Raw genomic sequence first — 17351 nt, 5'->3', positions numbered from 1 at the left:
TTTCCTAAAAGGTGTGTTTTTGTCCTAAAATAGAATGGCTAATTTTCATAAACTCTTGGAACTTAAATGCATGTGACAAGTTATAGAAGATATTGTGGTAACTTTAAGTAAGGGAATGTGCTCTGTGAAGGTAAAATTTGTCTTAAGATAATATAGTCTATATGGTTATAAATAATTATAAGAAGTATAATGAAGCATTGTTTAAATTAAAGTATTTAAGTGACTAATTCCCAAAAGTCATTATTAAATAAAACCTGAATTGATAATAATAATAACAAAAGGTAATTTTGTAACAGGAAAACTTGTTGGCAGTCAGCCTCCCCTGCCAATTTGCTTCTAGGGAACTGTTTCTAGTATTACATGCTACTAAGTATTTAAAATGAAGAAAAGTTAATTATTTTAACAAGCTCATTTTGTGTTAATGGCAATTACAAGTTATAAGAAGTTTGCCTGGTAACTTAGTATGTAGAATATATAGAATGTGTTTTTATTATTAAAAATAGTAGTAATAATTTTGTCCTAAGATAAAATGATTATTGGGAAAGAGTAAAATGTGGGTCAAAACCTGAATGAATACTGAAAGCGTAGAAGGTTCGTGGAAAAGAAATTTTTATGATTAAAGTTAAATAAAATTTGATGGATCAGTCTATAAAGTTTTAAAAGGTTTAATATCAAGTAGTATACTAATGCAAAGATTAAAACTTTGTCCTTTTTCAAAGTCTCTCAAATCATTAGTTTGTTTTGGTAAAAGTTTATGAAAAGTTTCTATCCTCATAATCAGTATTCAAAGAAAGTCCGTTTTATCAAAATAGCTTCTTGTGCTTTAACCTCATCATTTCCTCAGTGTTTGAGGAAGAAAAAGTCTTATCTCTTTTAAAGGAAAATAATGTTTAAATCTGCTTTCTTTTTATTCCAAACTAATTACAAGAGATTTGTTCTTTTACCTTGAAAGAAAAATTGAAGTAACAACATTATAGTATGCAGCAGTCACAAATATTGCTAGTTTGTTGCAAAAAGTTATGTCCAGCTGTGTTGGTATCACTTTGTTTTAAAACACCAGTAAGACTTTCTTTAGTATTTCCTTAGGCAAGTCAAGCCAGCCTGCATTCTCCTACTTGTAGAAAAGTCAACAATGGGCTTTTGCAGTGCCTCCCCAAGGCTGTGTGCATAGCCCAACCATCTGTCCTAACATGGTGATAATAATCTAGCTGCATAAAATCGGTGGCTGAAACTCTACTGATGACATCATGTTAACCAGTAATCCTTTCTTCAGAATGAAAAGAAACATCAGAGACACTATCTTATCTTAAGAGCCTGAATGAAGCAAACAATTGGAATGGGCTACAGGGTCCCAGCTGCTCTATCAAGTTCTTCAATGATGTTTAGTTTGGTAAAACAAAACTATAACCTCCTGTAATTAACAGTGTTTTCTCATGTTATTGTAGTTTGTAATATTTTTGGAATACTGAAAATCTTTCATCTCTCACTTAGCTCAAATATTAAAACTATTGTATGTATTAATTGGGAAAAGTCCTTCATGGAAGTAGGAAAGCCTCCAGCAAGCTGCTTTTAATAATAATAATAGGAAGTTAAATTGTGGACATTAACTTAGCCTATGAATTGAATGTAGCAAGCACCCGTATTGGCTTTGGGTGGAGTTTGTGGCAAAAGCAAAATTCTAAACAAGTAACCCTTAGGTTTTAATCACAATTCTGAAAAGAGGCCAAAAGCCAAACATAAAAAAGCAATTGTGTTTAGCATAGGAGGTCCTGCTAAAAGTGAAAGACTTAACCCAATAATGTTTGGTCATTCTAAAGACTGCCATCCATATCCAGGGGTAGATTGCAAATATAAAAACAAGACAGAAATGATGGACTGTTGTAAATCACCCTCAGATTATGAAAAAACCTCCAGGTGACTGTCATGTCCCTGTCACTCCTCTAACATCTCTTTTAGGACTGTTAACGCAAATGCTTTTACAAAGATCTGGGCCCTACCACTGAAACCTGAGTAAAGGCAGCATGGCTCCATCAGAAAGGTGACCAAACCTTGTGGTGCCTAGCCCAGCAGTTCCAACTGCCTGTTACTTGCCAACAGCTCATAGACATCCCCAGATGGAGAAACAATAGCAAAGGCCAGAAGAAGAAAATGCATCTGGATACTGGTGAGAATGACTCAGATTTGGCAGTCATCTTCTGAAAGTCAATTATTGCTACATAAGAATTCTTGAAATGAACTAAATGTTTTTTTGGACTGCTTATTATAAGCATTTTGGGACTAATTGGAATCATCACAGCTGCTGCTACTGCTATGGTAGCTTTACCTGAAAGTACAGACTTCACAATACATGCATAATTGGCATAAAAATGTTAGTGATTTGTGGCATAGCCAAGAGCACTTTGATGAACAGTTAAATAATTGGGTTAATGATTTAGGATCTTCTGTTTTGCATATTGGAGATCAATTGTATAATTTAAGTTTGTTAAGGGTGTTGAAAAGTGATTGGAATGAAAGCAACTTTTGTATTACTCCCAGTTAATTGGTGGAAATTGCAGCATTTCCTGTCAGCTTTAGGAATAGGGTTAATCATATTTGTTCTGTTGCTCATGATTCTTGCCTGTGCCGGACAGTGCTTTTGAAGAAAATTGCAAAGTGTAACAGCCATGAAACATGCAAATAATCTGGTGCTAGCAAAAACACTTCAATAATTCCCCCAAGTCAAAGAGCTTGGCCGGTAGTCAATGACGGGCAAGACTCTCAGAGGAGGGCAACCTAAGACAGGCATGGTCACCTTGACTAAAACAAAAAGAGGGAGATGTTGGAAACTGAGGCACAGTGGCCTCTCAGGAAGACATGTTGTCTCCATGGTTATGCTTACAATCTAAGGAATGTGGTAATTAAGAGTTCCCAGCAAACAGGATGAAGCTGTGAAAGGCTGAAAGAAAAGATGAGCAGATAACATTTGTGTAGTAAATAGAACACTGAAACCTTGAGATAAGATTTTCTTAATCTCTTAAACTATTAGTAATGTTGATGGTTTTACCCATGTGAACTATGGTATATATAGAGCCCCTTGTGAACAATAAAGTTGCCTGAGGAGTCTCTACTCGCAGACCCCCTGATCTCAGCTCTCTTGTTCTTTTTCTCACTCATTCTTACTCTTTGTTTTCTTCTCCCTTTTTCTCTTTCTTTCATTCCTGATACCCTTTGGGTCCAAATCTCCAACAGCGATGTTATTTTACATTACAAACAGCAATATATGAGTCCTCCAATTTCTCCACATTCTTTCCAGCATTTATTTATCATTTTTTGATTAATAGACAACCTAGTGTGTGTGAAAAAGTATATCATGTTGTTTTTTATTTGCATTACCCTAATGGGTAGGGATGTTGACTGTCTTCATGTGTTTATGGACATTTTTATATCTTCTTTGAAGAAATGTCTATTGAAATGCTTTGATCATTTTCGACTTGGACTTTTTGTTGTTGAGTTGCAGGATTGCTTTTATATTACAGATATTTAATCCTTATCAGATGTGGTTTAAAAACATTTTCTCCCATTCCAAATAGTAGGAGTCCTGAGGGCTCTGGACACACCCAGACACCATAGTCAGGGCAGATGACTCAGGAGTTTGGTGACCTGCCAGTGGGCCCTACTTTGGAATTTATGATCCCGAGTGACAAAATAGGCTCTTCTGTCCTTCTATTTGAACCTATAATTAGTACTAGAGTTGGTAGGTCTACAGCAAAGAGACTTAAATCTTTGGGCTGTCTATGTGCCAGCTGGGCCCTGGATCTCATTGAAGGTGAAATAACTAATCTTCAGTTCACTGGTCTCACCTAGGACAATAAATATGGCAGTGATGGTGGACAACTACCATACCAAGAAACTGAGAGTCTACAACTGCAAACATGAGTGCCCACTCATAGTCTTTATGGGAAAACATCCACCTCTCACTTAGAGGTGGGGTGAACATCTCCATCCCAGAATCCTCAGGGTTGAGGAATGAACTATGGACTAAAGTAGACTTACTGGTATTCTACTATAGACTTATTGTGATGTTAGCAATGGATTAAACCATATTATTGATGTGGAGGCAGTGGGCACTGGAGCTTCTGAGGGCAGGGAGAGGGAAAAACATGTGTAATATGGCAGCATTTTTGGGACTTGGGAATTGTCCCGAATGACATTGCAATGACAGATACAGACCATTATCAACCTTGTCATAACCTACAGAATTGTGTGGGAGACAGAATAAACTACAATGTAAATTTTTATCCACACTTAGTGGCAATGCTCCAAAATGTGTTCATCAATTTTAATGAATGTACCTTACTAATGAAGGATGTTGTTAATGTGGGAAAATGTGGAAGATATGGGGAGCAGGACATATTGGAACTCCCTATATTTTTTATGTGGCACTTGTATAGTCTATCTTTTTTTAATTAAATTTAATTTAAAAAAAGAATACTGAAATTGGAGGAATCTCACAGCCTAACTTTACTTATTACTTAAGTACAGTGATTTTTTAAAAAAACATGGAAGAAACATAATGATAGAAATATTGACTAAAGGAATTGGGTTGAGAATTTGGAAATAGACCCACATACAGGCAAGTAATTTTTTACAAGGCTATCAAGCACATTCAGATGGGTCAGAAGGTGAAAACAGCCCTTTCAAGACATGGTCCTGGGAGAACTGGATATCTATGGCTAAAATAAAAAGAACCCCTATTTCAAGCCTCATAGAAAGATTAACTCAAATGGATCAAGGACCTAAATGTAAAAACTAGAACCATAACAACCCAAGAAGAAATGTAGGAAAATATCTTGAAGATCTTGTGGAGTGTGGTGATTTCTTAATTGTGCTTTTTATTTTGCCTCCAGTGACTTGGGTAAGAAGTTGAAAAGGTAGCCAACTCCATGGGGAAAAAATTGGAAATAACATATCCAATAAGGATTTCCACATAGCTTTAAGAGATCATGCAGTTCAAAGATAAAAAAAACAAGCAACTCAATTTAAAAATGGGCAAAAGACCTGGCCTGAAAGCACATTAAAATATGCTAGCCATCACTAGCTATTAGGGAAATGCATATCAAAACTATTTTGAGATATCATGCCATGTCTTACAGAATGGCTATTATTAAAAAAACAGGAACTATATGTGCTGGAGATGATGTGGAGAAATCAGAACATTCTTGGTTGGTAATTGTTGAGTCCAAAAAAATCAAGTAATGTAATGCACCACATTAATAGAAGAAAGGGGGGAGAAAAAAACAAATGTTAAAGTCAATTGATGCAGAAAACATATTTGACAAGATCCAGCACATATTCTTTATAATAACAGATGGAATAAAATAGGAAAAAACATGAAGGACATATAGCAAAAACAAAAAAGGTAACACTCAATGGAGGTATACTCAATGGAGAAAGATTGAAAGTTTCCCCTCTTGTCAAGAATAAGATAATAATGTTTACCACCACAGCTGTTATTCAAGAGAGTACTGGAGGTTCTAGTTAGAGCAATTAGGCAAGAAAAAAGTAATAAAAAGCATCCAAATTGGAAGGGAAGAAACAAAACCTTTTCTATCTGCAGATGTCATGACTCAATATATAGAAACTCCCAACAAAGTCTAGAAGAAAAATATTAGAGCTAATAAACTAATTCAGCAATTTTGTAGGGTACAATATGAACTCACAAAAATCAGTGGTTTTTCTACACATTGGTAATGAAAAATCTGAAAAGGAAATCAAGAAAATTGTGACATTTTTAACAGCCAATGAAAGAATCTGTTTTCTTGGGAAAAAATTAACCAAGGATATAAATGACTATTACATGGAAAACTACAAAAATGTTACTGGAAGAAATTCAATAAATGAGAATAAATGGAAGCATTTTTTTAATGTTTGTGGATTAGAAGATTAAATATCAATTACAAGTCAATTGCACCCAAAGCAATTGTTAGAATCAGTGGAATACCCATCAATATATCAACAGCCTTCTTTGCAGAAATGCATATATCAATAAACAAATTCACATTGAAGGTTAAGGAGCCCCAAATAGCCAAACTATCTTGAAAAAGAAAAAAAAAGTAGTTGTGGATGATTCATGCTTCCAGATTCTAAAACTTCATAAAAAAGCTACAGTAAACAAGACAATATAGCACTAACACAAACACAGACATATCAGCTAATGGAATAGAATTAAGAATACAAGAATAAATGTGTATATCAATCAATGACCAACTTTTTATTTTTAAAGTATTTTATATCAGTGCTAATGGATATTCAGTTAATACAAGAACAAAAAATCTGCTCTGCTTGGTGGATACATACACACCACATTTTCATACATTATCTCTTGAGGGATTTGGGTCAGTAGCTACTCTGCTTCAGCCAGAGAAAGATGTAGATATCAAGGGGCAGCAGAGTGGAGTTGTTTTGCCTGCAGTTGAATATCTTCCTTGCTTTTGGGAGATAGGCTGGTAAATCTTCATCATTTTATTGGTTATCCAGGGCAAGCCCAAAGAAATGGACAGTGAAATTTGACCGCGTATCTGCTGAATTTCAGGTCTCAACTGGCATAAGAACAATCCAATGGCTTTAAGTCTCAGAAATATACATAAAAGGTAAATTGAAAATTATAGGTTCAGATGAAAGGAGTAGAAGAATCATGAGTATGAACTTGTAAATGATTATGATTATGTTATGTTGAGGAAAAAGAATTTCTAATATTCTCTGATAGAATCCTCTGAGGGAGTGCTAATGTCATGAGGCTGTGTGGCTTCACTATAGTGTCCATACAAACCTAGATCACTCAGGGCACTTTTGCTTGATGATATGTTAACTTTGGCATGTTAGTGATGCCTGGCTAAGACTTGCATAAACATAACCTCTGAATCAATTCATGACTCAGTTTGAAATCTCATAGCCATAAAACTGTAATTTATTTAAAATTTATTTACATTTCCCCTTTTGATCAAGGAGTTTGAGTTTCTCCAGAAGCATCACTGATTAAATCTTGGTAATTATCCCCTGGTGCCAGGGAGGCTAATTGCCAGGAGTCATATCCCATGTAGGGGGCAATGTAGTGAGTTTATTTGCAGAGTTTGGCTAAGAGACATACATTTCTACACTGTCCTCCAAATTGCTCTTGCCTGTCTTTCCCTTTCTGCCTGCAGAATTCCCTTTAGTAATTCTCTCAATTTCTGTTTAATTGTGAATATTTTAATTTCTTCATCATTCTTAAAGGACAATATTTGTCAATACAGAATTATTAGCTGACAGTTTGTCTTTTTCAGTACCATAAATATGTCATACCACTGCCTTCTCACCCCATGAGGAAGAACGTGGTCACTGAGGTAAAGTTGTCCATTTCTTTGGATATTTAATCAATTACTCTAAAAAAAAGTGAGCAATTGGAAAATGGACAGAAGTGGTGATGATGATGATGATGATGATTGCAAATTTCCTTTCTAACACTCATTTATTTATGAGAAAATTTGAGAACACAGGAGATTAGCACTGTACATTTGTTTCTGAGGCAGTTTAACCCTAGTTTTCTATGTTAGATGTGTGACAAAAATGGGATATCTGTCCCACCAACTTCCATCTTAAAATTTTATTTAGATTAAGGGCATACTTCACATCTTACATAAATAGAATTTTGCACCTTTTTATCTTTCAGAAGGTAGTGAGAAAAGGCATGAATTTTGGAGCAATTAGTCGAAGCACACATTTCAGCTCAGCCATTTACTAGTTTTGTGACCACGGAAAAATCATTTTGAGCATCAATTTGCTCAGTTTACACTGGGAACTTGTTCTTTGGATAATTACTCTGTCACAATTAAATAATGTAGATAAAAATAACTGTCATTTCTGGTGTGGGGAAATGGAATAGCTGATATTTCTTCTATCCTGTCTTTCTTCCTCATGATGTTAACAGGAAAAATTGTGAAAAACATTGAAATTAGAAAAAAATACAGAGTCGCCTGCATAGTGCACGGAAATATTTTCACTCTTAAAGTTTTGGACTATTTTACAATTCTGTAAATTGCAAAAAAAAAAGAGAAATGTTAAGAATGAAAATAATTATTTTCCAGTGAAAGGGAAATAAGTTCTGTTCTGATCTAATAAAATTGATTATTGCTCTTAAGACCGGTACATTTTACATCTATTTGAAAATTAATTCTGTCATTTTTTATCTGCACTTTTATATGTGATAATTTCATTTATCCTCTGAACAAGTTGTAATACCTTGATAATACACGCATTCATTAGTGAGTTAAATAAAATAATTCATGTGAGTTTATTTTTATTTCTATGTCCTTGTTTCATCCTTTAAAATTATGCCCTTTAGAAGGATATGAGCCGATGTCTGCAGGGGTGGAATTTAAGACGAGATGGTGGTAAGTATGAACACAAAGAAGAGATAAAAGGGGGGCAAGGGGTTGCCTTTGCTTGGGGCTTTGCGGGTTTGAGGGTGGCTGGGGTGGGACGGGTGGGTAACGTTGCCCAAAAGTGGGGGGAGGGAGGGGTAGCATACGAACCAGGAGAGGGTCAGGTGTTGGTGGAGAGTAAAATGCCGAGAAAATCATATCAAAATATAATAAAGAGGGTTACCTGTTTAGAATGCTCGGAGGGGAGGGTCTGATGCAGGACGGGCTCCTGGGGAATGTCTAAATGCTCATTCTGCCAGAGTGGGTGACACCATGGGGTAGAAACCCAAGTAGTGAGAGTGGGGGTGGACCCACATCCTGGGGAGGACTAATGCCATCCAATAGAGGGAACTGTATCCCTCGAGAGAAAGGGTGGCTCCCAGGGCATTGGGGCAGTTGAGCAAGTTAGGCCCTGAACACTATTCCATCTATCTCTGGAAGTGGCTCCTCAGGAAACGGAGGTTGGCTATCACTAAGGGCACTAAGGTGGAAGGGAAAATGGACGTTAAATGTGTGGAACCAAAGTAAATGGGGGGTAAGAGAGGAGTTTCTTGAGAGTACACAAGGATGGATATAAAACATGTAATATTACACCATAACATATAGGAGATGACAGACTGATAATGTAAACCATAATGTAAAACATAGGATAACTAAAAATGTAAAGAACTGTGTATCCTAAAGTATGCACCATAATGTAAATACAGATGTCACCTTGTTAGAAAGCTAATGTCTCAGACTCTGTACATCACTTTAAGTAAATATGATATGAATAGGGCGTAAGAGTATCACTGTGGAAGGGAAAAGGTTTTCTGGTGGATGTGTGGGAGTGCTGTATATTATATATATACATTGCTGTGGTCTAGGACTCCTGTGAAGAAAAGCTGAATAATTAGGGGGGGGGGGGAAAAAAAAAAGAAAAAAATAGGATGTGGAATTTTTTCAAGTCAACATTCTTTATCTAAGTTCTTTATCTAACTTTATCCAAGTTCTTTATCTATCCTTTAAACTCATCGCTATATGCCATTCCCTAGTAAGGGACCATGACATTATATTGGGCTTCAAATTTCGGGGAGTTCTGGATCACAGAGTGTTTCAACAATGGCAATGGAGGGATACTGGTATGGGATACCAATGACAGATGATATATGACTGACAGGGAGCTGTACAGAACATATGTCCAGGGTGCATGGTAATGTTTGGATATACTCATAGTGGCAACAATTAAAAACCACAGTAGGGGGGGTACTGGGTTCCCGGCCAGTGGTGCTCTGTCGTGGTCCCTAGGGGAGCAGCGACAGTCTCCCAGGTACAGTGGTGGGGACCGGGAGGGAGTGAGGGTTCAACAGTGAGCCCCTGATACTAATGACTATGCTTGTGAGCTGATAAACCCAAAATAGTAACAAGGCCTAGAGCAACTTTGTGCCTGGGAATTTCCTTCTGTCAGCCTTCATGTTACTCAAATGTGGCCAGTCTCGAAGCCAAACTCAGCATGTAAATGCAATGCCTTCCCCCCAGCGTGGGACATGACACCCGGGGATGAGCCTCCCTGGCAACGAGGGACCACTATCAACTACCAACTGATGATGCAACTGGAAAATGACCTTATACGGAAGGTTCAATGCGGATCAGCAGAATATCCATGTCTACATAAAATACCATGACTTTAAAATGCTGTTTGACCTAAAGTAAGGGGGAAATGGAAAGGAGAAATGAGTTTATATGGCTACGAGTTTCTAAAAAAGAGTCTGGAGGCTGGCAGAAGGTTTGCCCTCATGCACAACTGAGCAGAGTCAGAGAGACAGATAAAGCAGATACAACCCCCAGATATTGGTTCCTTTGAGGGCTAAAGAGACCCATGGGAGTTATGGTCATGGCTGATGGGGTTAACTACCAGGGCAGATGGCCCCTCTTTGGAAATGGTGTTTATGTGTGATGAATCTGGACTCAGATGGGATCTCCCTTCATAAGACTTTCATGCTAATGTGCTGGAGGTGCAGTTAATGTTGGGGTTTAAGATATATTTAGGGGATTTGAATCTCTGGACTGACAATGTGATAGCCAGATCCTGAGCCTCAACAGACTCCAGCACCTACAATCTGATTTATTGGACTTACCACACTCAGCTAAGATGGAGTTGAAGAAGGACAACCACCACACCATGGAGCCTAGAGTGATTACAACTGAAAATGGGAGGATTGCATCCAGCATCCAGGTGGAATCTGAGCCTCCTCTTGACATAAAGGTGCAATGGACACAACCAATCCAGTGTCCACATAGAAGAGGTGGCATTGGATTGGGAAAAGTGGACATAATGGACAAAGGGTATGGGGAAAGGCAGGAAGAGATGAGAGGTGGAGGCATCTTCGGGACATGGAGCTGCCCTGGATGGTGCTTCAGAGGTAATCACCGGACATTGTAAATCCTCACAGGGCCTACATGATGGAATAGAGGAGAGTATGGGCCATGATGTGAACCAATGTATATGAGGTGCAGAGGTGCCCAAAGATGTACTTACCAAATCCAATGGATGTGTCATGATGATGGGAACGAGTGTTGTTGGGGGGGGGGAGAGGGGGGGTGGGGGGGTGGGGTTGAATGGGACCTCACATATATATTTTTAATGTAATATTATTACAAAGTCAATAAAAAATAAAAAAATAAAAAAAATAAAAAAAAAACATTACGCCTAAAGAATAAATTCTCTTAAACCACAATTAAAAAAAAAAAAAAAAAAAAAAAACTTTGTTGAGCAATGTTGTCACATTGCCTGCAGTTACTGTCAAAAATTTGAATTGTATTTGTTCCTAATTTCTGAAATATATTGATTCTAATTTTATCAATAATTATTCCCCCTGAGGAATTTAGTTCCTGTTTAAAACTTCTATGTGTTTGTTTTTTTTTTCCAAGACAGACTATAGGCAATTAAAAAGGCTTTACCTGACAGGGCACATTGGGGAAATCTGCCCTCAGCACACCAGACCTTGTACCCAGCACTACACTGATGTTTCTGAAGGGGTTTTAGTCAAGGACTAAGCTCCCCCTGTCCAGTCTTACTCATGAATATAGCTGCATTCCTATCCCAGAGACTTCCATTAGAAAGCTTTCCTGTCAGGGACCCAAAGTGAAGGCCTTCCTTAGATGCCTCAGCTGAGAAGCATTTATTTGAGATAGGTGGAGGATACCTTTTAAGTATCCTCTGCTTCAGCACTCTATTTTAATCTCCATCTCCTGAGTCCATAACACTGTATAAAACAGTACCTCTCATCCAGTGCTCCCTTAGCAGTGAGTTGATCTCCATGTCCATGCTCATCCATCTGTCCCTCCCCTAGTGGCAACATTTTGCAGCATAATGGAACAGGGTCATGCCCATGTCTTTCCTCAGTTTACCTTGCTTTTATTATCACAGTAAGTGAATGAAGTTTCCAATGTTTACTTCCATTTTAGCTTTGCATAAATTGGCTACCTTTAACACCTGGCACCTCAACTCAGCTCGTGACATGGAGCAGGGTGACCAACTGAGCATGATGCCATTCTGGAAAAGCAGGACTGGAGATCCTGCAGGGCACCTAAGGGATGAGCTAGTGGAATACATGTTGCTCTCAGGAGGAATGCTAGAAGATCCTGAGGCATTCCTCCAGCCATGCAAGTGAGTTTAGGAAAATGCTGTCAGAAGCCAAGGAACGTCCTTGGTGAATGCTCATGGGTTGTGTATAAGTTTTGGGTTCTGTGGGGAACATCGGTCCTGATCTTTTTTTTTTAAGATTTATTTATTTACTTATTTCTCTCCCCCTCTCCCCCCACCCCAGTTGTCTGTTCTCTGTGTCCACCCACTGGGTCCTCTTCTTTGTCCGCTTCTGTTGTCAGTGGCATAGGAATCTGCGTTTCCTTGTTGTGTCATCTTGTTGTGTCTGCTCTGTGTGTGTGTAGTGCCATTCTTAGGCAGGCTGCACTTTCTTTTGCCCTGGGTGGCTCTCCTTATAGGGTGCACTCCTTGTGCATGGGGCTCCCCTATGCGGGGGAGACCCTGCATGGCAGGGCACTCCCTGTGCACATCAGCACTGTGCATGGGCCAGCTCCACATGGGTCAAGGAGGCCTGGGGTTTGAACCGCAGACCTCCCACATGGTAGGTGGATGCCCCAACCACTGGGCCAAGTCCACCACCTGGTCCTGATCTTTAGCCCTGACTCCTGGTAGAATTTATGCATGCGTCAAATTATAGACCCAAGAGTAGGGATTGTGAAAGGCTGTTAAAGAAATTCTCCAGTCATTATTTAAGACCTCCCAAGCATGTGAGCACAGAATGTTTGGGTAAACCCATAAGTTCAGCAACTCTAAGCAGATCACTAGATATGGTGGACACCATATTGCCCAGTAAGTTGTTGAAACATCAGAAAAAAGAAATGCAGAGCCTTTCCAGGTAACTTTGTTCATGGCTGCAAAGATTTAGTTCTCCACAATAACAAAAGTAATCCTGTTAAGGTTAGTAGTGGAGAGTTTCATTTTGAGGGTGGAAGTTTAATCCTCCACAACTTCAGAGAAAAAATCACCAAGACAGAAATGGTGGCTGTTATAGAGGTGGCAACAGTGTTCCATCCCCAAGTTGTGACAGTCTGAAGAAGCCCCTTTCTGCACACCTTGAATTGTAGCCACAACAGAGGCCCCCACAATAGTAGAGGTGCCCCTGTGAGGCAGATGTCAGGTGGCCAGAGGTCCACATGGACCCTGATGTATGCCCTCATCTCCATAGTTGGGCATTGGTGGGCTTATTGGGTGTGTGTGTCCAGGTGCCACAGTGGGGCTTTTTAAGATATAACAGCAGAGAGAGAAAAGGATAAAATGACAACCAATTCCCCTTACTCACACCACCACCACCATCACCACCATTGCCAAGCTGCTTCTATCCAGGATCAATGACATCATTGGCAGGAAAGATGTCCAGACTGCCTGGAAAAATTTTCAGGTGTTGCCTCTAGAGCTACTGCCCCTTTTCCATCCTGGGATTTCTGTCTGGAAAACAGCTGTCCTCTGCCCTGCTCTCCACTGCTCTAATACCCATCCCCTAAAATGTTTGCCCTGCTGATGACTCACCATAGTGTCCTCTGTGACACTAGGTATGTTCCCTCCCAACCTTCCTTCAAACCTTCGGGAGGGCCAGAGTCCCACAGTCTTTTTATAAAGTCTTCTCAACTAAGCACCAATTGTCTGCAGGGGGAATGAAGGGCCTGCTGGTAATGTTAGAGTATGGTGGTGGAAATGGTGAGGGCCTTTTAGATAACCACACACTGGTGATAGTGATTGTATTAGTGAAGGCTCTCTAGGGAAACATAACTGAGAAGAGATGTCTGTAAATAGGATAGATTTTATAAAATTGTCTCACATGACCATGGGGATGCAGAAGTCCAAATTCTGAAGGGCAGAGAGCAAATCAGGGGCTCCAGTGAAGGTCCTGGATGAGTTCTCAGGAGACACTGTCTGTTTGAAGTAGAGATGGGAATTATCTCTCTGGATATTGAAATCACTTTTCATTTTAAGGCCTTCAATTGATTGGATGAGATGTCACTAGTTGCCAATGTCAATCTCCTCAGTTGATTGTAGATGAAACCAGCTGTCTATGCCATCAACTCACTGGTAATTAAAGACCATGAAATGCTTTTCTAATACAATTAGCTCAGTGCTTGCTTGAACAAACAACAAATTTGGCTGAGTTGACATATAGCCTAACCAACACAGTCCATCTCCCTTGTCAACTTGGCAGCTATATACATCACTTTAAACCATTCTTAGTCTCTAAATAAAATCAACACATAAATATACCTTACAATATGCAGATTTCCAGAATAGGGTGCAAGTCGTTGGGTAATATTCACTCTCATATTTGACATCCTTAAATAATAAAATATGAAACTAATGCAACTTATGTCATATGATAAGGGGAAATGTTAGGGAAGAAAACTCCTTGATTAATGGACCCATGAATACTGGCTGTGGGAAAAACATAGAGTGGATGCTGACATAGAGGGACCTGACTTCCCCTCATTCAAGGGGCTCTGTGTCTGTAAACTGTCTCAATCTTGGAATTATGGGGCCATGATTCTTTCTTTCTGTAATTCAAGTTAGGTTTTGTTCATACAACCTGGAACTCTTCTGCTTATGGAGATCAAGTATGAATTTAGTAGACTGCCCACCTATTTTTCTTTTAGTTACACCATGATCTGTTAGTGAATGCCATAGATCTATGTAACTAAGACCCTTTAGATTGCTGCTTTGAGTCTGTTTTTCATTTTGCTAGTCACTCACACCTTGCCTTTGGAGATTAAGTGCTTCTACTTGGCTTCTGCCAGCGTGGGGTTTGATCATCCCCATTAGTTTAAGGATTCTAGTTTCATGACAAAAGTTCCCATAGTAATATCTGAATTACAGAGAAGAGCAACCACAGTGCTCTTCAGGAAACATGGAGTTAGTCTCATGAATTTATTCCTCACATCCCTGTAAAATGTGTGTCCTCTGGACAATCCTATTGTGGGTGCACAGAACTTAAATGTTGAATCTCTTCTAGCATTCCAAACTCTCTAAGACTTTACCCATCACCTATAGTACACCAGGGTAAATTAGGCATCTCAACTTCAGGTATTATAAGCCATCTTTTGGTCCATGGTCCAACCAGCCACCCAAACAAGCTGTTAGAGCCCTTTCTAATCCCTCAAGATTGCAGCATTGAATCCAGAATCTATCTTTGCTTAGTGGGCCAATATCAATAAATTTAGTGTGATCCAACTTTATATATCTTCCACCATTATCCTATACCCTTACTATCTATTCCTCCACATATTCCCCTGATTTCTGTTTATATAAATTGGAAAAATCATGCAGTTCTTTTAGATTATAGTATACTTCTTCATGGCTCAAACTTTGTACTTCACCTTTGGGGGTTTGTTCTGATTTTAGTCCAGTTATAGATTTGTGAGAGAGGAGGGGTAGTGAGGGTGGGTAAGGAGAACTACAAATGTCTTGTAAACTACTGAATTCAGGGCATTCCTTTGCAGTATCTTCTAGTGAGACAGGATTAGTCTCTTCTGTCAGGGGTTGCATGGCAGAATCCTCAGTGCAATGTGGAGGTTGGGTGATGGTATCTTCAGGGCAGGGGGGAGATGGAGACTTGATAGGACAAGCTGAAAATTGGGCAGTGCAGGCTTGAGGATGTGTAGTACCCCACTCAGGGCAAGGAGAAGTTCCAGACTCCTTGGGGCAGCCTGGGCGTTGGGTGATATACACTTGATATTCAGTGCTTCCCACAGAACAGAAAATTTCATGTTTATCTGACAAAATCTCCACAGAATTTAGGGTTTCAATGTTCCCACCAAAATCATCATCAACACATATGTGTCCATCCCAATTCCCAGGGTTCCACTCCTTTCCAATCAATGCCCTCACTTGATCAGCAGACACCTGCAAGGTTGAAATTTTAGTTTCCATTGTAACTCTGCTATTGTAGAATGAGACTTTGTGTCTGGTTTCCAGAAATCTCAAGGCTGCAGGTACATGAAACAAGATTTTCTTTCAGAGCACACATAGAAACTTTCTCATCATTCATGCAGTGCTTAGGTTGTAAATTTGAAGCCTTCAGCTCATCCTCTTTTTTAGGTAACTGTGTTCAGCATATTGTGAAACAGCAAGCCAACATCATATTACCTTTTAACTACACAACTCTGTTAAAGTATTAAATACACTCTCACCCAGAACTTTGCCTCTTATAAGCAAGGAAGTAGTTGTATCCAATGGTGATATTTTGCATATCTAATCTCAACTCAATGCATGAACTGTCAGTGGCCTCTTGATTATTGAACAGAGAATCATTAGTGCCCTTGCATCTAATCAGAGTAGAAAGCCAACTGCAACAACCCCCAACAAATTTAGAAATACTATTTTTAAGATTCTGTTTCTATAGAACTACTCCCAGTACCTAGCTGTATTAGTCAGGGCTCTATAGGAAAACAGAACTGAAAGGAGATATCTGTAAATAGTATGAACTTTCATAAAATTGCCTCATTCATCATGGAGGAGGCACATGTTCAAATTCCATAAGGCAGGCTGCAAACCAAGGGATTTGATGAAGGTCTTTGATGAGTTCCTAAGAGATGCTAGCTGTGTCTGAAGTAGAGATAGAAATTCTTTTGCTGAATGCTGTAATCACTTACCCTTTTATGGCCTTCAATTTATTGGATTACACATCACTCAGTGCTAATGGCAATCTCCTTATTTGATTGTAGGTATAAACAGCTATCTATGCAATCAACTTACTGATTGCCAAAGTCTGTGAATGCACTTGTATTATAATTAGGTCAGTGCTTTCTTGACCAAACAACTGGGCAATTTTACCTGAATGAACTGACACATTAGCCTGACCATTACATTGAAACCTTCAAACCTTAGGTTCTCTTGTTTTGGTGCTTAGTCCATCACCACTGGAACTCTTGTTCAGACTCAACTATGGGAGGATCCCTTAGGCCCCTACAAACCTCCATTGTATGGCTGCAACTACTTAATATATTAGTAATATTGATTTATTATGTGTACCCCTGTTACCCTTCACCTCCAAGTTCTGATGGGAATTGCTCTTATTAGGGCAAATTTAAAGGGTTATGTGTAAAACTGTGAACATACTCAGCTGTTTTCACTGAGTGAGCTGTGTCTATATCTGCCCTTTTATTCATACCACCATCAAGCCTCTGGTCAGCATATAAAACAAACCTTGTGGGGATAAGACATGTCAATAAAAATACATCCTACTCTTAAATAATCTATTCATTACCCATGTGGATGTTCATCATAGAGGCCCCTATGCTGACAAGGGGGAACAAAACACACAAAAGCTCATGCTTCTCAGCTAAATGTAGAGACAGGATTGTCCT

General features: G+C 38.9%; 1 pseudogene; it reads right to left on the bottom strand.

Annotated features, from left to right (window-relative positions):
• Window positions 1-15915, bottom strand: part of LOC131274716 (eukaryotic translation initiation factor 3 subunit E pseudogene) — a 37364-nt pseudogene extending 21449 nt beyond the window's left edge.
• Window positions 15916-17351: the final 1436 nt, after the last annotated feature.

The sequence above is a fragment of the Dasypus novemcinctus genome, chromosome 20 (assembly GCF_030445035.2).
Source record: "Dasypus novemcinctus isolate mDasNov1 chromosome 20, mDasNov1.1.hap2, whole genome shotgun sequence".
Lineage (NCBI taxonomy): Eukaryota > Metazoa > Chordata > Mammalia > Cingulata > Dasypodidae > Dasypus > Dasypus novemcinctus.
Note: the sequence above shows the minus strand (reverse complement) of the source record. Positions and strands in the feature narration are given on the sequence as shown.